This window comes from Podarcis melisellensis (genome assembly GCF_964234715.1).
Source record: "Podarcis melisellensis genome assembly, chromosome: W".
NCBI classification, from domain to species: domain Eukaryota; kingdom Metazoa; phylum Chordata; class Lepidosauria; order Squamata; family Lacertidae; genus Podarcis; species Podarcis melisellensis.
Window position 1 is genome coordinate 585,004 of NC_138535.1, and position 21,840 is coordinate 606,843.

Genomic DNA, 21,840 nt, shown 5'->3' on the forward strand with positions numbered 1-21,840 from the left:
TCTTGAGATATTTGCAGATGCAAGTTTTGGAAGTGACACTACAGACAGGAAAAGTACATCTGGAGTTTGCTACATGTACAATCAGGGTCTATTTGATTGGTTATGCAAGAAGCAAACAACAATTAGCTTAAGTACCTCTGAAGCTGAACTGAATGCACTGTCTTATTCACTTAAGGATTGTGAATGGTTGTTACAATTGTGCAAAGACATGAAAATTCCTGTCAAATGTCCAATCCAGGTTTACCAGGACAACAAAGCATGTTTGGCTTTGCTGAATTCTGAAGGTTGTAAGCAAAGCACGAAGCACTTGCAACTGAAGTTGCAACATGCTAGGGAACGTATTCAGAAGGGACTCGTAACGGTGTCCTATATGCCAGGTAATGAAATTCCTGCTGATGTATTGTCCAAGATTGTATCAAGGGATCAACACTGTACCTATGTGCAGAAGTTGGGTTTGTACTGATATTGTACGAACACGCTGCCCAGTGATGTTCACAGAAAGGGGGAGGATGTTGGTTTCTGCTTCCTTCACTGTGCAGCGAAGTGCTTGTCACGGGACAATGTTTTGCATTCCACAGTCAAAGCACTGTTGGGTTTCCCACAGGAATGGGAGACTGGATGTGACGTACACCGGTTTCCTGTTTTTCACTGTTCTCTCGGTGTTCTTTGTTTCCGAGGAGAGAGGAGTTGCTTCTCTGCTCTCGCAGAAGCAAGATGCCTGCTTGTAATCTCTCAGCATTGAAGTGTAAATAAAGTAAAGTTAAACATGTGGCATGTACTGCTCATCCTTCCGCTGTGTACAGGAGTCTGCAATTACAACACTCCACCTCTCCTCCCCTTCCCCTGGGAAGGCCCTGGGGTGACACCCATAATTGGCCATGAACGGGCTCATACCCGTGGACACATGTTCAGCGTTATTGTAGGCAAATTCGGCCAGCGCTAGTTTCTCCACCCAATCGTTCTGCCTCTCGCTGACATAGCAGCGTAGGTATTGTTGGAGTATACTGTTCGCTCTTTCCGCTTGCCCGTTGGTCTCCGGGTGTCTGGCCGTCGAGAAGCTCACCTCGACTTGCAGCAAGCTCATGAGCTTCCTCCAGAACCTGGAAGTAAATTGCTTTCTCGGTCGGACAAAACCCTCAAGGGGGCGCCATGCAGCCTGAAGATGTGATCCACAAACAGCCTGGCTGTTTCCTCTGCCGTCACCACATGCGAGCAAGCGATAAAATGGCACATTTTTGTTAACAGGTCGACAACCACCATGACGGCTGTTTTGCCCCTTGACTTGGGCAAATCGGTCATAAAATCTATGGATACCACCTCCCATGGTCTTCCCGGTGTGGGTAAGTGTTCCAGTAACCCCGCGGGCGCCGCCCTCTCCCCTTCGCTCGCTGGCAGCGGCCGCACCCCCGTACATACTCCCGTACATCTTCCCTCACTCTTGGCCACCAGAACTGCCTGGTGACAAGCAACATGGTTTTGTGTTGACCGAAATGCCCCGCCGTCGGGTTATCATGGAGTTGTTTGAGTACCCTTCTCCTCAAGTCATCCCCTGGTACATACAGTGCTCCCTGTAATACAGTACCCCTTCCTTCTCTTCAAAACCCCCATGGTTTTCCCCTGCGTCCCTGAGTTCCCTGATTTTGGTTTGGGCGAACTCGTCGTCCCTCGTCAACCGGGCTAGTTCTCGTCTCCCTACCCCCACACACCCATCGGTTCTCGGGGATCACATGTCGGGCTTCTGGTGGTCCCTCTCCTTCCATGTACTCCGGCTTCCGGGAGAGGGCGTCTGCTCCGACGTTTTCCTCTCCCGGCACGTACCAAATCTCGAAGAAAAACTTGGAGAACTCCTGAGCCCATCGCACCTGTCGCTGGTTGAGTACCCGTGCAGTCCTCCAGTATTCCAGGTTCTTATGGTCCGTGCACACCTGGATCTTGTGCTGCGCCCCGATTAACAAATGTCTCCAGCGTCGAAAAGCTTCATAAATTGCAAGCAGTTCCCGGTCATACACCGTGTAGTTTTGCTCCGACTTGCTCAGCTTCCTCGAGAAAAAGGCGCACGGCCTCCAGCTGGACTGGTCTCCCGGCTGTAGCAGCACCGCCCCTACGACTCGGTCTGACGCGTCTGTCTCCAGCCTCATTGGCTTCTGCAGATCCACGTGCAAGAGCTGCTCTTCCGAAGCGAACGCCCTCTTTAGCCTTTCAAAAGATTGCTGTGCCTCTTCTGTCCAGACGAACTTCCTTTTGCTACTGAGACATTCTGTGATGGGTGCGGTTAAGTGGGCGAAGTTCTTGATGAACTTCCAATAGAAGTTCCCAAACCCCAGGAACCTCTGCACGTCCTTCCGGGTCTTGGGGGTCTTCCATTCCAGCACCGCCTGCACCTTGCCTGGGTCCATAGCTAGGCCCTTGTCCGACAACCTGTATCCCAGGAACTCGACCTCTCGGGCGTGGAATTGGCACTTCTCCAGTTTGACCCACAACTGGTGCTCCTGTAGCCTCTTTAGCACTTCCCGGACGTCTCTGACATGCTGCTCCTCGTTCTCCGAATAGATTAACACATCATCTAAAAAGGCCACGCAATTCTTGTACAGCAGGGATCCGAACACGTGGTGCATGAAAGATTGGAAACAGGCGGAGCCTGATTGTAATCCAAAAGGCATAACTAGGTAGTCAAAGGCCCCCAGAGGGGTGAACATGGTGGTTTTCCATTCATCCCCCTCCCTCATCCTAATCAAATTGTACGCTTCCCCTAAGGTCCAGCTTGGTAAAAAATTTCCCCTTCCTCACCCTGGTTAAAATATCGTCAATCCTGGGCATTGGGAAGGTCACAGGTTCCGATACAAGGTTCAATGCCCTGAAATCTACGACCAATCTGGGCTGTTTAGTGTCTTTTTTGTCCACAAAGAACACCGGACTGCCTCCCACCGCCCTTGATTCTCTAATGAAAACTCTTTTCAGGTTCTTGTCAATAAACTCTCGCAACTCCTGCATCTCCCTGTCCGACATGGTATACAGTTTACCCACTGGCAGCTGAGCTCCTGGGAGTAGGTTGATTTGACAGTCAAAGGGCCTATGTGGGGGTAGTCTATCCGCTTCCTTCTCACTGAAGACGTCCTGCAGGTCAGCGTATTGTGGTGGTACCTTCCCTTTTTTTCCCCACCGCCATCCCTGCCACCCTGGCTACGGCCATCCTCGGGGTTTTCCCCCCCGTGACAGTGTTCCAAGCAGTGAGCTGACCCAAAAGTAACTGTTCGCTGGTGCCATGCCACTACTGGATCATGTAGTGCCAGCCAGCTCATCCCCAGTATGATTGGTGGTCCTGCCAGTGTGGCTATGTGAAAGGCAAGGGTTTCTGTGTGTCTGGAAACCCTCAAACTCATGGGGGGAGTCTGGTGCGTCACTTCCCCTTCCAGGAGTTCTCTGCCAACAATGGTCATTACTTGTAAGGGACACTCTAGAGGCAGGAGGTGGAGCTGGTGCTCTAGCGCGAAATCCTTGCTGAAAAAATTGCAAGAACTGCCTGAATCCAGCAGTGCCTTCACCTTGATTGGGTGCCCATTAGGGAGTTCTAGTACCACCTCTATGGCTATGGCTGCTGGGGGGGGGGGTCTGGCTTGGGCACTTTTACTGGTTGCTGGCCTGGCTGCTGTGCCCGCTAATCGGCAGCCAAGCGTTGGCATTTCCCTGCTCCTTTTGCCCCTCCTCCTCACAGCCAGCAGCCCCCACCATTCCTTGCCATGCCAGTGTGGTGTAGTGGTTAAGAGCGGTAGTCTCCTAATCTGGGGAACCGGGTTCGCGGCTCCACTCCTCCACATGCAGCTGCTGGGTGACCTTGGGCCAGTCACACTTCTGTGAAGTCTCTCAGCCCCACTCACCTCACAGAGTGTTTGTTGTGGGGTAGGAAGGGAAAGGAGAATGTTAGCCACTTTGAGACTCCTGAAGGGGAGTGAAAGGCGGGATATCAAATCCATACTCCTCCTCCTCCTCCTCCTCCTCCTCCTCCTTCTTCTTCTTCTAGGGCAGACCTGGCTGTTGGCAGAGAGAACACTTCTTGGCTGTTTCCCCCTCCTTTCCCTCCTTCTTTTGAACTTCACTGGAGTTTGAAACCCCCCGCGTGCGCGCTCCCTCAATCTCCATTGGTTCCACTGGCTGGGAAGGTTGCTCCGGTATTTCAGGAATGCGGTTGTCATGCCAACGCTCTCCCCTCCCGCTTCTCTAGAGCGCGTGCCTCTTGGCGTACTCCAATCGCAAGTACAGCCTTAGTCAGCTGATCCAGCGATTGAGGGCGGGGCGCGTGGGAAAGTTCGTCCTTCACCGAGGGGGATAAGCCTTCCTCAAACAGCATTTGCACGGGTTCCGAACCCAGTTCCCACCCAAGTCTGTGGATAAGCATCACAAAACGCGACCAGTACTCTCTAACTGACTGGCCCCCCTGCTTGCACGCCACCAGTTCCCTGCGAGTCACACTCTGCTCCACTTCACTTGAGAACATGGTATCCATGGCGCCAAAAAATTTCCTAAGGTCCTTTAGGGCAGCATTCTGCGTTGCCATTAATGGCCGGATCCATTCTCTGGCCACGTCCTGAAGATGCACAACAACATAAGCCACCCTCTCCCCATCATCAGCAAAGTCATCATACTGCAGTTCCAACGCATACTGTACCTCCGTCCTGAATGCATTATAATCTCTGGGGTTTTCCCCAAACTTGTGCACCAGTCCCGGTACCTTCCTTGCGATGGGGGTGGGCTTCCCCTGGGCATCCTGAGTCCGCCTTTCATCAAGCCGCGCCGCTAACAGAGCCACCTGCTGTTCCAAATCTCGGTTTCTCTCCTCCAGATTCGGCACTGCCGCTGCTCCCTCTCCGGCGCCTGCTCCTCCGGTTAGACTTATGGTGCTGCCTGCCCCTGCCGTTGTGCACAAGCAACGTCAAAGACTGACGGATTGCTGTAAAGGGAATTGGGGTTGCTCATGCGTAAGTGGCCACTGCTCTAGGCAACGTTGGCTGGCTAAACCTTTCCCTGGCTGGACAGCCCTTTCTTTGTGGCTGTGTCAGTCACTGGCAGCATCCGTCAGTGGGCGTTTCCTGAACTTCTTCCAGCATAAAAGCTCTTTGACACCAAGTCTCCGCCTAGCTTCCCTGCGCGGAGGTTTTCTGCGCAGAGTGGGCGTGGCCAGCGGAGGTCCTGGGCTCTCCCCGCTGGTCTCTGTGGAAGAGTCTTGGAGCCATCTCTCCGAAGTCCTTCCCTGCTCCCCTTTCTTCCTGGTGTCACGCTGATTTCCTTCCTCAGAGGAAGTGTTCCCTCTCTCCCTACTGGGTCCTTCTCCTGCATCGCTAGGGAGCCTTACCTCCACTCTTGGCTCCGATGGCAGTTCCCTGACAGAAGGGATGAATAGAACTAAATTAGAAATGAAGGAAGTGAAAAGGGAAGAGGAAAAAATCAAGGTGGAAGTATCAGAAGTTAATAAGACGCAGGAGGAGTTATGGGACGCGATTGCAATGAATGAACTACGACAAAGAGAGACAAATCTGAGATTGAGATCTGTGCCTGAGGTTCAGGGAGAAATGATTAAAGAAAAGTTGACGGCAGAAATTGCTCAGTGGTTAGACATGCAAGTGGAAGAAGTTGCTAGAACAATACAAAATGCTTTTCGAATTAAAATGAGGACAACTAGAGCGAAGAAGTTCCCAGGAGATTGTTTGATTATTTTTAAAGATAGAGAGATGAGGAATTTAATTTTACAAAAAAACAGAGAGAAAAGATTGAATATTGATGGGAACTATATAATCATTTTTAAAGACGTGCCACTTCATCTGTTGAAAAAACGAGAACAGTATAAACATTTGGTGCAATCTCTGAAGAAAAATCAAATTGAATTTAAATGGGAATTTCCAGAGGTTTTTCTGAGAAGGAATCCAGGTTTCAACAGGAAATATTGAATAATGAAGTGAAAATTCTATCCAAAATGTATAAATTATTATTAGAGTGGTATACAAAGGATGAAGAGGTTAAATCGGTTATGATTCGGTGGGACAAAGATTTTGGATATAATATACAATTCGATGATTGGATAAAATTGTGGAAGGAAGGGATGAAGTTTACTGCGTGTACTACAATAAAGGAAAATGTTATGAAAATGATATATAGATGGTATGTAACTCCTGTAAAGTTAGGTAAGATGTATAAGGTAAGCAATAAATGTTGGAAATGTAAGGAAAAAGAAGGAACATTTTATCATATGTGGTGGGAGTGTAAAAAAGTGAAATGTTTTTGGGAAAATGATATATAATGAGATAAAGAAAATGTTGAAATATACATTTGTTAAAAAACCAGAAACATCTCTATTAGGAATATTAGGTTATGAAATTAATAAGAAGGATTGGAAGGTATTTTTTATACGCAGTAACAGCAGCTAGAATTTTGTTGGCCCAGAAGTGGAAACAAAAAGAAGTGCCTACAATTGAAGAATGGAGAATGAAATTAATGGATTACGCAGAACTGGACAAGTTAACAGGGAGGATCCGGAACCGACAAGACAAGAGATTCACTGAGGACTGGAATAAATTTACAGAATATATCAAAAATATTTGTGATAAGCAGATAACGTTTGTAAGTTTTCAAGAAGCTTTGTGAAAATGTATGGTAGAAATATTGATTAAATAATATGATAAAGCAAATAATTATATAGTGCAATATTAAGAAATGTGGAGAAAGTGATAATACGGAGAATTATCAGACATGTTGATGGAATTCCATAAAAAAAGATGTTGGTGATAATTGGATGTTTAATCTTGTATAAATTTATATTGGAAAATTAATAAAAATTATTTACAAAAAAAAAAAAGAAAAGAATACCCCCGCACCACTCGAGACTCCCTGAAGGGCTATCTTGCGCTTATTTTCATGTCCGCGGCTCCGCCGGAAGTCACGACTCTATTCAAATTTTCAATGTCTCTGTGCACTTGTTCAATCAGTGATTGACTGGATTTTTCCATGTCACTGCGAACCTGTTGTGTAAATTCTTGCATTGATTGGATCATTTCTTTCCTGAATTCCGAGAGTTGCAATGCAAAGAGATCTGTCTGCTCTCTCACTCCTTTATCTCCAATGTCCCCAATTTGTACACTAGCCCGTCTAGCAGCCGTCGCCGCAGCAGCAACTGCTGCTTTCCTAGTTGTTGCTCCCTCCTTGCCCGATATCTCTTATCAGTTGGTTTCCAGTGTTGTATGAGTTGTTCAAGGTCACACCTGCAGGTTCTGAGTTTATCCAACTGTGAGACTGACTCCCCGCTCCCAGATTCTTTCTAGTTTCCCTTTCCCTTTTGTCTGCCTTCTCCCTCCCGAAATAAAACCATCCAATGGATCAGAAAACATATAATATGCAATTGAAAGGGTGAAAAATAAAAAAGAGAATTCATAAAGTAATTTAAAAATCCAGGAAGCAGAGGAAAGGAAAAAATAAAAATGTTAGGCCAGTTCAATTTCAAGTTTATGTCTTTAAAGAAAGGGGGGGGGGAGTTGTTCTTTGATTTGTACTTATCTACTTATAAGTATCTCAAACAGTGGTGGCTTGCAATAGTTCCAGAAGTTATATTTCCATTTTATTTCTTATTTGTTATCCCATGGCATTTGTCTTGTTATTCAGTTCACAGACGTGCAGGGGTTTCAGTTAACAAACCTTTCTTGGTGGGCTCTTTCAGTCTTTTGTAGTATCAAAGATGCTTTGGAAGCTGTTCCAGACTCTTTCCACTTTCTGGGGTTACCCCCCAGATGTGCTGAGAGTCCCCTGCAGGCTTCTTTTCTTTCCCCTTTTCCTCTTCAGCTCCACCAATTTTTAAAAGACTGTTCAGATTCCTCCAGCTGTCAGTAGCTTTTAAACTTTGTATCCCAATAGGTAACTGAATACAGTTAATGTATAAATCCGTTAGAATATAACCATCCACCAAGTCAGAGTTAAATGTTACAACTCTCCTTTGCTGTAGGCAGTGTCTGAGTCCCATTCACAAAAAAGTTCCCTTTGCAGAGCTTGTCCACAGAAACCGGAAGCTGACTTCCTGTTTTGCTTCCGTTTTGCCAATTTAAATTTTTAAGCTCTAATTCAAAGTTCAAAATGTTTTATTTGGCTTTTACCTCTAATTGGAAGATCTGCTGCTTCTGGTGATGGATCGTAGCTTCGGCAGCAGGTTGCGTTGGTGCCAAGAGTGAACTCAAGCCTCTTCCCCTTCCCTTCTGCGGGCACAACAGCGGCCGGGAGACGATCGGCGGGGGGGGGGGGGGGGGAGATTTTCCGCTCCACTGGAGCCCTCAGGTCCCCACTCTCCTGTGGGGGGGTTTTGGGGGGGTGATTAAGAGGGTCTGTGTACTGGTCCAGTAAACGCTTCCGCTGCGCAACCAGCAACAGTTCTCTTTGCAGAGCATTAATTAAGTCCAGTGCAGAGATTCTTGTTGCAGTACAAGCTTCAGAGTCTCAGCAGCAAAGAAATAACGACACAGGGAAGCCTGTCTTTCCAAAGACAGGTTTATTGCAGAAAGATAACAGAAATACCTCCGGAGCTTTCAGACATTTTTGCTTCACGCCCCCCAGGCAGAGAAAACAAACACTCTTTATATACTGAGCAACTTAACAACTTGACGAGCTTGACTACTTAAAGTCACATGACATTGCTAACTTGTCAGCGTCTTAGGTTTCACACCCTAACACCCCCTCTCGCTGGCAATACAAAAACAAAATTACTTCAGACCCATTTCTTCACAAAAGTTTTCATGCCGCTGAAACCCAAGCGGTTTTGTAAAACCATCAGCTTGATTTTCATGACTGGGACAGTAATTTAATTTAACAATTCCTGCTTTTACCGTTTGACAAACATTTTGAAAGCGGATATCCAAATGTTTTGTACGACCTTTAAACTGCCCATTTTGTGCTAACTTAAGACACGGTTGATTATCACCCCATACAGTGATTGGAGTGATGGCCTTTTCATACATCTCTTGTGCCAAGCATTTGTAAAATTCTAGATCTCTACATAACTCAGATAAGGCACAGAACTCAGCTTCTGTTGACGACAAAGCAATCAGGTTCTGTTTCTTGGATCTCCACCCAATCAGAGAGTTACCAAATTTTATTACACAGCCAGACACTGATTTTCTATCCTTTAAATTTGCCCAATCACTATCTGCAAAACAAGTAATCTGTGCTTGTCCTTCCGAAGATAATTCAAGGCAAAAATCTTTGGTGTATTGTAAATATCTTAACACTCTCTGAATTCCTTTCCATGCATTTACACTAGGTTTTGAAGCTTCTCTGCTGAGTAAGTTAACAGCGTAAGCAATATCCGGTCTACTCCATTGTGAAAGATGAAGTAAGCTTCCCAGTGCTGACTGAAAGATTTCAGCACGCTTGAATTCAGCACTATCCTTGAACTCATTGTCTTTTACAAAACCCATTTCCATTGGTGTTCTAACACCTGCACACTCCGTCATGCCAAACTTTTTCAACATTTGCAATATCTTGCCTTTTTGATTCAGTAGAAAACTGCCATTTTTGGTCCTATCTATCTGAACACCAAGATAGACCTTCACATCACCAAGATTCTTAACTTTGAAGTGTTTATTTAACTCTTTGGCTAGTTCTTTTACTTGTTCTTGTGTCTTTGAAGTATAAATCAGGTCATCTACATAAACAAGCAAAGATTCTTGAGCATCTCCTGAACCTCTGAAATATAAGCAATTGTCAGCCTTGCTCCTGCTAAAACCAATGCCTACCAAAACGTCATTCAAGCACTCATTCCAATTATGAGCAGATTGCTTGAGTCCATAAATAGATTTATGTAGTTTCCATACCTGATTTGATTTACCAACTTTCAATCCTGGCGGTAGCTCCATATAGAGCTCTTCAGCCAAGTCTGAATGAAGATAAGCTGTAGAGACATCAAATTGATTCACTTTGAACCCTTTCTGAGCAGCAACTGCTAATAGTGCCCGTAGGGTTTCACTCCTTGAAGTGGGTGCATAGACTTCGGAATAATGTAACCCCTTTCTTTGCGTAAAACCTCGAGCTACAAGCCTTGCTTTGTACTCTGGTTTCCCCATCGCTGTTGACTTTATCCTGTACACCCACCTACAACTTACTGCCTTGGTACCTTCTGGCAGTTTGGTGATGGAAAACACACCCAGTTCTTTCATAGAATTCAACTCTTTTTGCATGGCCTCACGCCACCTACTGGCCTCCTCCTGGGGTAATTGCTCAACCTCCTCAAAACTTTCAGGTTCGCAATTTGCCAAACCAGCCCAAACACTAATAGCTTGGTACCTTTCAGGAGGTATACCTTTGTTGGTATGCTTGGAACGCCTTAACAGTTCCTGCGATGTTCCTTCAGTTTCCCCCTCTGACCCAGAATCACTAGTCGTCACCTGTTTGTCACTAGTAGTTGAAGAACTTTCTGATTCTGACTTTGCACGTCTCTCTTGCTGTACGGGTGAACTTTTAGAGCTAGACGATTCTGACTTTACAGGTCTCTCTTGCTGTACAGGTGAACTTTTAGAGCTAGAAGATTCTGACTTTACAGACTTGGGTGAACTAGACGATTTCTCATCCTTGTCCTCAGACTCCAATTCCTCAGCCTGTTCTGGAACTAATACCTGCCCTGGGGCCTGAGTTTCATTGTTACTGTTCACCACATCAAATAGTATGTCAGGATTTCCATGAATTTTATTCCAACCATCCTGTTCACAAAATTCCGCACTTCTGCTGATTGTGATTTTCGTTTGATTGCCTTCTACATTCACAAATCTCCAACCTTTTGTGTTTGCTTGATAACCACAGAAAAACATTTCTTTAGATCTAGGATCGCCTTTCCTACGTTGTGCCCTAGGCACCAGCACATAAGCACGACATCCAAAAACTCTTAGATGATCAATTTTTGGTTTTTTCCCAAATAGCATGAAGTAAGGAGTGTTGCCTACTGTGCTATTGTACACTCTGTTAAAAGTATAATTCGCATACAGTGCAGCCTCAGCCCAAAAACGCTGTGGAAGTCCAGAATCAAACAGCAAAACAGCAATGGCTTCCTGTAATGTTCGAAATTTTCTTTCGGCAACTGCATTCTCCTGTGGTGAATAGGGATTGGTAAGTCTATGAACTATACCTTTCCTTTTTAACCACGTCTCCAGCATGTGGTTCACATATTCCCCACCACGATCTGATTGTATTTTACGTACCCTGGTGTCAAATTTACATTCGACTTCTTCAATCCAATCCATCAGGATGGAAGCTGCTTGTGATTTTTCTTTCAGAAAGAAAACCCAACTAGCCCTTGAAAAATCGTCCACCAAAATTTGCATAAATCTTGCACCTCCAAGTGATTTGACTGGCATAGGGCCACACACGTCTGTGTGCACAAGTTCAAAGGGTTTCTTGCTTACTCTATCAGATCTAGGATAGTTACATGTCTTAACCTTATCATGTTTACAAGCACAACAATCCAGAAAATTTGGACAGGGTTTAATGTTACACTCCTCAGCTAAATCTGGCATCTTGCTTACATACTTAAAGCATATATGAGCTAACCTTCTGTGTAGTAGATGTGCACAACCTGTATGAGGAGCCTTATTTACACACTTAGCTTGCGCCTCACCTGTTGAACATCTACCTGCTGCTAACTGTTCTTCATCCAAAACAAAAAGCCCATCCTCACAGGGAATTTTAACTAGCTCCTTCCCCTGTTTCGAAATGGTGCACACATCATTTTCAAACTCAACCTTAAAACCACTTTTTACCAGGCATGACACACTCAAAAGTCCATTCTTCATTCCTGGAAGAACAAAAACAGGAAGGTTAGTTTGCAAACAATTAACATAAATTGTGCCTTTAAGGTTCATTTCTTGTTTACTATTGTCTGCTATAGTCACAGTTTTTGCAACTGGCAATGTCTTGCAGTTCATCAAGCTGCCACTAGATGTCGCTGGAACTAAACTGTGACTGGCTCCACTGTCAATTATCCACTTCAAGGTTTGTTGGCTCCTTTTAGGACTCTGTTGTGCTGCCATTGCAGATAGTCCCTTATCAGCACCTGCTCCCCCTCTGGATCGCTGATTCTTGTAGTTCTCACGTCGTCTTCCCCTGTAGCTCCGGAAACTGACCTTGGACTGTTGAAATTCCTGTTGCTTTTCTGGACACTTTGCTATCAAATGAAACCTGCTGCCACATCGAAAACATGACTTGCTGGCCATAGCAGACACTTGTGAGGCTTCCTTACAGCTCTGCCTGCTAGTTTCCCCACACTGGGAATTATCTGAACATCCAACCCTTGGGGTATTTGAATTATCAATACATTTTCGATGATGTTGATATTCTTGCTCACACAATCTACCAGTCACATAATTCATATTCAGCTGGTCCTCTGGCAAAACTTGTAAAGTTAGTACTAAGTTTTCAAACCCTGCATGCAGGCTGCTAAGCAGAGTATAAACTTTAATATTTTCAGGAAAATTCACACCTAGAGATGACAGTCGGTTGAAATACTCAGTCATCTGTGATGTGTGTTCAACCACACTATCCCCTGGCTTCAGTTTCAACTCATACAAAGCACGTATAATGTTCACCTTCTCTCCGGGCGTGGCTCTATGGTGAATTCGCCTAAGAGCTTCCCAAATTTCAAATGCAGACCTTAAATTTTCCACATGAGGTAATTGGGAATCGTCTATCGATACCATCAACATGCATCTAGCTTTAGTGTCCATTTTATCATGTTCCCTGTTCTGAGCATGTGCAGCAGCCTGTTGCTCTGCTGTGGCATCTGCTGCAACAGCAACAAATGGCTTTCGCCTCTGGACATAGTCAGCCCACACTTCTTTGGCTTCCAACCAGACTTGAGCCCTCTTAGACCACTGCACATAATTAGCAGAGTTCAACTTTGTAAAGGGAACCTGGAAATTTTCCACTGCCATTCTTGGGGTCTGCTGCTACTCCCTCTGTGTGCCCTTGCTTCTCTTTCCCCTTGGGATTTGTTTTACTCACTTTTCAGACGCCTCCAGCCTCCTCTGAAGCCTTTCAAACTTTTTTTCCCCTCCGTCTCTTCACTAGCAACCTACCACCGTCCTCTGTTTTTATTAACAAAACAAAAACAGAACGGGAGGTCAGGCTAGCCTTTTGCAGCTAATGAAGCTGTAAATCTTCACTTACGCAGCTCTCTCAACTTTCTGCAGCCTCTCAGTTCCTTTAAGAGCTGGATTTACGACCAAGCCGGTCTTCTCTCATCCGAAAGCTGCTTTCACTTTCTCTGCACACAATACAGCTGTAGAAACGTAGAAGGAGCCATAACCTAAGAGGGTCTGTGTACTGGTCCAGTAAACGCTTCCGCTGCGCAACCAGCAACAGTTCTCTTTGCAGAGCATTAATTAAGTCCAGTGCAGAGATTCTTGTTGCAGTACAAGCTTCAGAGTCTCAGCAGCAAAGAAATAACGACACAGGGAAGCCTGTCTTTCCAAAGACAGGTTTATTGCAGAAAGATAACAGAAATACCTCCGGAGCTTTCAGACATTTTTGCTTCACGCCCCCCAGGCAGAGAAAACAAACACTCTTTATATACTGAGCAACTTAACAACTTAACGAGCTTGACTACTTAAAGTCACATGACATTGCTAACTTGCCAGCGTCTTAGGTTTCACACCCTAACAGTGATGAGCTCTAGCGCTGCCCTCCAAGCCTTTCTGCCAGCTCCGTGTCACAGACGACACTCAGCACACCGCCATTGTCCTCTGCAGCAGACCGGAAGTCCTTGACCATTTTCTCTTGATGCTGTTCTCTTGATGTATTTTGCTGTTTGCTGGCTCTCAGCCAGCAGCACATGGGCTCAAATCCCCACATTCTTTTCTGTAACTCCAAGCTAAAAGCCTGCCTCCAAGCTAAAAACCTGTGAACTGAATGTAAGTAGACTTCTTATCATTACTTTTAAAGAAGACTGTTGTGTTTTCTTTAAAAGTAATGATAAGAGGGATAAAAGGGGAATGTACCAGGATCAAACCCTGGTTTGCTTAAGTAAAGAAATTCAAACGAATCTACCAACTAGCTTCCTGCTGTGTACTGGGGAATGTGCTACTGACTCAGTGTGAAGGAGGGAGGACAATATTTAATCAATCTATCCTATCCTACTATCCGGGAGTCCCTCCATCCCCCAGATCATTTTTGGCTGCATTTTCTGAACTTTTTCCAGCCTTGCAGTATCCTTTTTGAGGTGAGTACTCTAGACAGTACTGTGGGGGATGCACCACAGATTTGTGTAACAGCATTAGTGTCAGGGTTTCTGGGAGAGAGGAGGAGATGACAGAGGAGACGGAGAGCGAGTGGGAGGAGGGGCAGAAGGATGAGGAAGAAGATGACGGAATTCTGAGGGAATCCACGAGTCTGAGCAGCGAGTCAGAGGATTCTCAAAAGGGGGTTACCTTAATCAAGCAAAAGGGAGGAGAAGGGAGAAGCGGAGAGGAGCCCAGTGGAAGACAGACGCAGCAAGAGGCGTCTCAGCCGGAACGGAGTAAAGGGGGTGGAGTCGTCAGCCTCTCGGAGGGAGCAGGATTAGGAGAGAACAGAGAAAGGGGGTTGGAGCAAGGTGTTCAGCCGGAAAGGGTGGAGAGCAGAACAAGGGGTGGTGTAGCGGTCGAAAGAAAGGTCAGCAGCAACGTACGTGCGCCAAGTTCAAACGTAGAGGCGCGCGGAAGTGGAGAGAGCTCAGGGGAGGAGCCCGGCCCTAAAGCCAGAAGGAGGGGGGAAGAGGCGGCAGAGGATTCAGCCTCAGGCGAGTCACGGAGAGAGGGAACCCAGGGGGGCAGGAAGACCCTGCGGAAAAGAAAGGAGAGGAAGAGGTGGTCTAGAGCCAGGCTATTAAGTTGGTGTGGAAGAGGGGAGGAGTCAGAGGGGACTTCAGCGGTCTAACGTGACAGACGTACGGCCACGATGCTGAACTGTACGAGAAGCAGAAATCTTCAATAAACTTTTCCTGTAAATAAACTGCAACGGAGTGAGGTCTCTTGTGAGCTGGGACCCGTCCTGGGTGGCCGTGACAGTAAGTCCCCTCTCAGAAAGCAAAAAATTTTTTTTGCGAAGCTCACGAACGGGAGCAGCCATGAGCGCTGAGGAGCAGCTGGTTGCACTGCGGGATCAGGTTACCGCTCTCACATCGGCAGTCATTGCTTCGCAGAAGAAGAATGACGACTTGGAGAAGACGTGCCAGGATTTGCAGGCAAGGTGGGAACACGCGGACAGGGCGGGGGCCCCAGGTTCCAGAGCGGAGGGCATTGCGCTTGGACGGAGGGGGGGTGCCCTGGTTCCGCATTTTAATGGCAACTTGCAAGACTATCCCAATTTCAGAGCGGACGTCGTATATGCACTGCATTTACTCCGTCACGATTTTAAAGATGAGGAGGAGAAAGTGGGGTTCATTGTTTCGCACCTGCATGGGGAGGCCAGGGCTTGGCTACGCAATCTGTGGCGCGAAGATGGACCGGCCCGTCGCAATTCAACTGCGTTCATCAAAGCGATGGATTCTTGTTTTCAATCCTCTGTGGATGTGGACATTGCGCGCCGTCAAATGCACGGGCTGAGGCAGGGGAAAGCGACTGTGCGCCAATACCACTCTAAATTTTTTGCATTGCTCACCGCCTTAGATTGGCCAAAGGACAGTAAGCCGGTCAGAGATCTTTTTTGGGAGGGATTGAGCCCCCCCATCAAGGATGAGATCGCTAGGGGGGACAGACCCCAGACCCTAGAAGACGTGGTGCAACGGGCTTTAGCTATTGGAATTCGACATGAGGGACGTCCGTGGCACGAGGAGGACGGGCCCCAAGCGCGTGCGCAAGCGAGGACTCTCCCTTTTGTGCACAGGGATTTCAGCCGTGCGCACCCCTCGCCAATGGGGAAGGACAGCGAGGAGCCGATGGAGATTGGTGGTGCTAGGGCTCAGAAGCCATCCCAGAGCCCTGTCCCTGGTGCAGCCAAAGCGAAGCCTCCTAGAGGAACCAGGAAGTGTTACATCTGTGACAGTGCGCACCATATGGCGAAAGAGTGCCCCCAGAGGCTCCAGAAGCACACTGCAGCACTGGCAACTGTAACAGCAGAGGTGCAACCAGGGGAGCAGCTTCAGGGAAACGACAGTGCCTGGCTGGAAGCAGAGCTACTGGGGCTCAGCCAGGCGGATCTGTAGACAAGCCCCCAGCATCACTGCAGAGCGTGGACCCTTTGCCTCCCAGACCGGCAGTTCTGCTCACAGCAACACTCCAGTTGCCTGATGGGAGACTCCTCGAGGTTCCAATAACGATCGATTCGGGAAGCAACGCCGACTTCGTGGGACTGCAGTTCGTTAAGCAGCACAACATGGCGCTCCTGCCTGCAACGACGCCTCTAAACGTGGTCACGGTAGACGGCAGGAAGTTGCTGGGGGGGCAAGTGGTGCAGCAAACCCCTCCCATGATGATGCAGATTGGCAACCATCGAGAACTTATTAGTTTCAATGTCACCCACTTATCGGACACACCCATCGTGTTAGGCATGAGTTGGCTGGAGAGGCACAGTCCCGCGGTTGCGTGGTACCAGCGGCAGATCACCTTTTGTTCATCGTATTGTGCTCAGCATTGCTTTCAGACCGATCAGGGAGGAGAAGCCGAGCAGCAGTTGCATCTGGGTATGGTGCAAACAGTGCCTCACAAGTACCAGGACTTCTTGGAGGTTTTCTGTGAGAAGGAAGCTGACAAGTTGCCGCCTCACAGACCTTACGACTGCGCGATTGATTTAGTGCCAGGGGCGCAACTGCCTGCTGCCAAGCTGTACTCCATGTCGGAAGACGAGATGCAAGAGCTTCGGGAGTTCATAGACCATAACCTCAAGCGAGGTTTCATCCAGGAATCTAAAGCAGCGGGTGGCAGCCCTGTGTTCTTTGTGAAGAAGAAAAACACGCCCCAAAAAAGGCTTATAGTGGATTACAGGTTCATAAACAGCTTGACTAAGCCCAAAGCTTTCCCCATGCCCAAGATTGACGACCTTTTAGCGACCGTCAGGAGGGGCAAGATTTTCACCAAGCTGGACCTACGTGGAGCTTACAATCTCATCCGCATCCGGAAAGGAGATGAGTGGAAGACCGCCATGTTCACCCCTCTGGGCACATACGAATACAGAGTCATGCCTTTCGGTCTCCAAAATGGCAGCCACGTTTTTCAAGCATTTATGCACCACGTGCTAGCAGGTCTCCTCTACAAGAAGTGTGTCTGCTTTCTCGACGATATCCTGATTTTCTCGGAATCGCCGGAGGATCACGATAAGGACGTGAGGGAGGTCCTGCAGAGGCTGAAGGACCACAGGCTGTACGCCAAGTTGGAAAAATGCCAGTTTGATGTCAGAGAGGTTGATTTCCTTGGCTACAAGTTGTCCGACGAGGGACTGGCCATGGACAGGGCTAAGGTTCAAGCGCTGTTGGACTGGAAAAGCCCTCGAAATCGGAAAGAGGTCCAGAGGTTCATCGGCTTTGCCAATTTTTACCGCAAGTTTATTAAAGGTTTTGCGAACGCGACGGCGGCTATCACTGACACCCTCAGTTCCAAGAAGAAGAAGTTCGTCTGGACCGAACAAGCGGAGCGGTCCTTCCGGACGCTTAAAGGTCTTTTCGCCTCCGAAGAGCAGCTGCTCCACGTGAATCCCGGCAGACCCATGCGGGTAGAGACCGATGCGTCAGACAGAGCGGTTGGGGCCGTTCTTTTGCAAGAGGATTCACAAGGCAACTGGAGACCGGGTGCGTTCTACTCCCGGAAGCTCAGCAAGACGGAGCGCAATTATACCATATGGGACAGGGAGTTGTTGGCCATTCATGCAGCTTTCAAAGCGTGGCGACACTTCTTAATAGGAGCCAAGCACACGGTGCAAGTCCGCACGGATCACAAGAACTTAGAGTATTGGCGGACGGCTAAGTTACAGACCCAGCGACACATGCGCTGGGCGGAGTTCTTTGCGGATTTCGACTTCAAAATAGAATACATCCCAGGAGACTCCAATGTTATTGCAGACGCGCTGTCCCGAAAGCCGCAATACTTGGAGGAAGCAGCTCCAATCGCAGCAAAGCACATTTTCGCACCGCAGGCGTGGACGTGCGCTACCATCGCAGTCGACCTGGACGCGGTGCGACGCGCGTTGCAAAGGGATCAGTTTGCACAGTCCAAGATGGAGGAGCTACGCGGAGGGTCGCGAGACAACGATGAGTTCCAATTGCAAGATGGACTTTTGACTCGTAAGGGTGCCCTTTACGTGCCCACCGACGATCTTCGAGCCAAGGTTCTGCAACAATTGCATGACGCCCCTAGTGCAGGCCATTTCGGCAAAGAGAAGACGATGGAGTTGGTGGCTAGAGACTTTTGGTGGCCCCAGATGAGAGGAGAGGTGGCGGACTACGTCGCCAGGTGTGATATCTGCCAGAGGTCCAAACCAGTGCACCAGAAGCAGGCGGGATTGCTAGAACCGCTGGAGACACCGCAGCAACCGTGGGAGAGGGTAGCGTTGGACTTTGTTACGGACCTGCCCAGCTCCAGAGGTAAGACGGCGGTGTTAGTGGTGGTGGACTTGTTCACCAAGATGGCGCATTTCATCCCTTGTGCCAAGGTGGCGACGGCAGAACAGACCGCAAAGCTCTTCATCGATCACGTCTTCAGAGTGCATGGACTTCCGCAGTCCGTCTTGTCCGACAGGGGGCGCCAGTTTGTTTCCACTTTCTGGCGAAAGCTTCTGGGCATCTTGCACGTCAAAATCAACCTGACATCGGCGAGACATCCACAAACCAACGGTCAAGCGGAGAGGGTCAACGCGATCATGCAGCAGTACCTGCGGTGCTACGCCAACCAGCGACCTGCGGCGTGGGTGGACTATCTGCCGATGGCTGAATTCGCCTACAACAACACGAAACACGCATCCACCGGGGTGACGCCTTTCTTCGCGAACAATGGCCGTCATCCCAGAACCTTCCCGAGATTTGCGGCACCAGGAGGGGGGGGGCCTCAAGATGCCGACCAGTTTGCAGCGGAGTTGCAAGAGGTGCACGAGGAGCTGCGGAGACATTTGGAGCTGGCAAAACAGGCGTATAAGGTGCAGGCCGATAAGCACAGGAGGGCGGGAGAGGACATCCAGATTGGGGACTGGGTGTGGTTAGCAGCCCACGCGATGCCGGCCAGGTCATTGGCCAAGAAGAAGTTAGGACACAGGCAGCTAGGGCCATATCAAGTTGAGGCTAAGATCAATCCGGTGGCTTTTCGTCTAGCCCTTCCGGAGGGTTCCAGGGTGCACCCGGTCTTTCATAGGTCGGTGCTCACTCCCTACAAAACCCCACACAGGTTTCAAGAGTCAGGAGCACTCCCAGAGCCACGTAGGAGGGCGCCTGAGGGGGGGGAATCGCCAAGACCAGAACCTCTTAACGAGGTCACAGAGATACTGGACTCGAGATGGGGGGAGGAGGGAGTTGAATATTTTCTAGCCAGGGAAGGCACTCCGGCCTCTGCCAATAGCTGGGTGCCGGGTTACGCGTTGGACGAACCCCTGTTGAAGGAGGAGTTCCATGCACTTTTTCCGCACAAGCCCATGCCCGAGGAGTATTTTGATGATTGGCTTTTCACGCCCACTTTGTCAGACAGCACGTTCGAGGGTTTCTCCTCACCCGAGGGCCATACGCCCGAAACAAGCCCGACCAGGGATCCGAGACTGGGGGGGGAGGAGACAGGCCCTTGTTGGTGGGTGGATCAGCCAAGGGAGGCATGGAGTCAGAGATGGATGGTAGGTCCTTGGCAGGCAGCGCCAGGAGAAGCAGTGATGGAGGAAGAGACTGTGAGGTCTGTGGGTGGGGAACCCGAGTTCGAACACACATATACGGAGATGACAGAGGAGAACGTTGAAGTGGACAACTTGTATCCTGAACCGACCCCGGAAGAACCACGTTTTCCTCAACCTGCACCCGGCGAGCGGGAGGGGGGAAGGGGGGGCTTCGAGGGGGGGATGGATGTCAGGGTTTCTGGGAGAGAGGAGGAGATGACAGAGGAGACGGAGAGCGAGTGGGAGGAGGGGCAGAAGGATGAGGAAGAAGATGACGGAATTCTGAGGGAATCCACGAGTCTGAGCAGCGAGTCAGAGGATTCTCAAAAGGGGGTTACCTTAATCAAGCAAAAGGGAGGAGAAGGGAGAAGCGGAGAGGAGCCCAGTGGAAGACAGACGCAGCAAGAGGCGTCTCAGCCGGAACGGAGTAAAGGGGGTGGAGTCGTCAGCCTCTCGGAGGGAGCAGGATTAGGAGAGAACAGAGAAAGGGGGTTGGAGCAAGGTGTTCAGCCGGAAAGGGTGGAGAGCAGAACAAGGGGTGGTGTAGCGGTCGAAAGAAAGGTCAGCAGCAACGTACGCGCGCCAAGTTCAAACGTAGAGGCGCGCGGAAGTGGAGAGAGCTCAGGGGAGGAGCCCGGCCCTAAAGCCAGAAGGAGGGGGGAAGAGGCGGCAGAGGATTCAGCCTCAGGCGAGTCACGGAGAGAGGGAACCCAGGGGGGCAGGAAGACCCTGCGGAAAAGAAAGGAGAGGAAGAGGTGGTCTAGAGCCAGGCTATTAAGTTGGTGTGGAAGAGGGGAGGAGTCAGAGGGGACTTCAGCGGTCTAACGTGACAGACGTACGGCCACGATGCTGAACTGTACGAGAAGCAGAAATCTTCAATAAACTTTTCCTGTAAATAAACTGCAACGGAGTGAGGTCTCTTGTGAGCTGGGACCCGTCCTGGGTGGCCGTGACAATTAGGATATTTGCAGTTTTACTTTCAATTCCTTTCCTACTGAATTTCTGGCATCAAATTTGCTTTAACAATTCCCCAGGCTCTTCCTCCCCCTCGCACCCCAGAGCCTTGCTGCTACTCACCAACATTCTTACACCAGATGGTGACTTTTGGCCTCTCTGTACTCAGGAGCTGATGGAGGCTGGAAACCATCTTGTCCATGTTTTCCACAACTGTCATGGGTCCATCAAGGATCTGAGGAGCACAGGAGCAGCTCCCCAAACCTTATCATCATCATCATCATCATCATCATCCAACGTTGCCCAAGGGTTTCCCTGGCCCTCCTCCTGCAGACTGGGGGGGGGGGGGCAGCACATAATAGCATCTCTGAGGGGCTGCCCCATTGAAGAGAGCAAAGGCTGCTTAATACATTGCAGGGGGTTGGAACGAAATGGCCCTTGGGGTCCCTTCCAACTGTACAATTCGAAGGTTCTATGAATCTATGACTTCTATGCTTAAGTTACTGGAGGGTAGATTTCGGTCAAAGATTAGGGAAGTTTCTTGATAGTAGGGAGAGTTTGACAATGGAGCCAGTCACACAGAGCGAGGTGGTATGAGACATCAGATAATCCTGATGGAAACGGAAGCAGAGTTTGCTTATTTGCCCCATGTCTGGAACAGAAATCAATGAATATGATTGGTCTTCACCTTTATTGTGTTCAGCTTGCCAATGATATGGAACCAATTGGGATTCCTGCATTGCAGGGGTTTGGACTAGATGACCCTGAGGATCCCTTCCAACTCAGCAGTCCTTTGATTCTATGAACTGCCCTTCCAAACCAAATTGTGTTTCCTTTGCATTGAAATGGATGTTGTGGAATAATGTAGTAAATCATGTAATAAAGTACATATTTAGTTGCGTAAAATTCTGCCACAGCAGACAGTGGGATTGATAACTTAGATTTTTGCCAGAAGTCTAACTGCTGTGAGCATAGGTGTGATGCAACTCATTTAATTAAGGTGTGTACCCAGGGATATTTATTTCCTTATATATTTTTACCTTCCTGAAAATCTTCCAG

General features: G+C 48.5%; 1 long non-coding RNA gene and 1 pseudogene across 2 annotated transcripts in view; one reads left to right on the forward strand and one right to left on the reverse strand.

The window, feature by feature from the left end:
• Nucleotides 1-21,840, forward strand: part of LOC309361320 — a 367,676-nt gene that overhangs the window by 116,497 nt on the left and 229,339 nt on the right. The window lies entirely within an intron of this gene.
• The window catches only part of LOC309361127 (adhesion G protein-coupled receptor D2-like), a 143,520-nt pseudogene that overhangs the window by 94,512 nt on the left and 27,168 nt on the right, over nucleotides 1-21,840 (reverse strand). Inside the window, exon 10 of the transcript in view lies at nucleotides 20,901-21,016. The product of the transcript in view is annotated as an adhesion G protein-coupled receptor D2-like (transcript). The remainder of the gene's footprint in view (nucleotides 1-20,900; nucleotides 21,017-21,840) is intronic.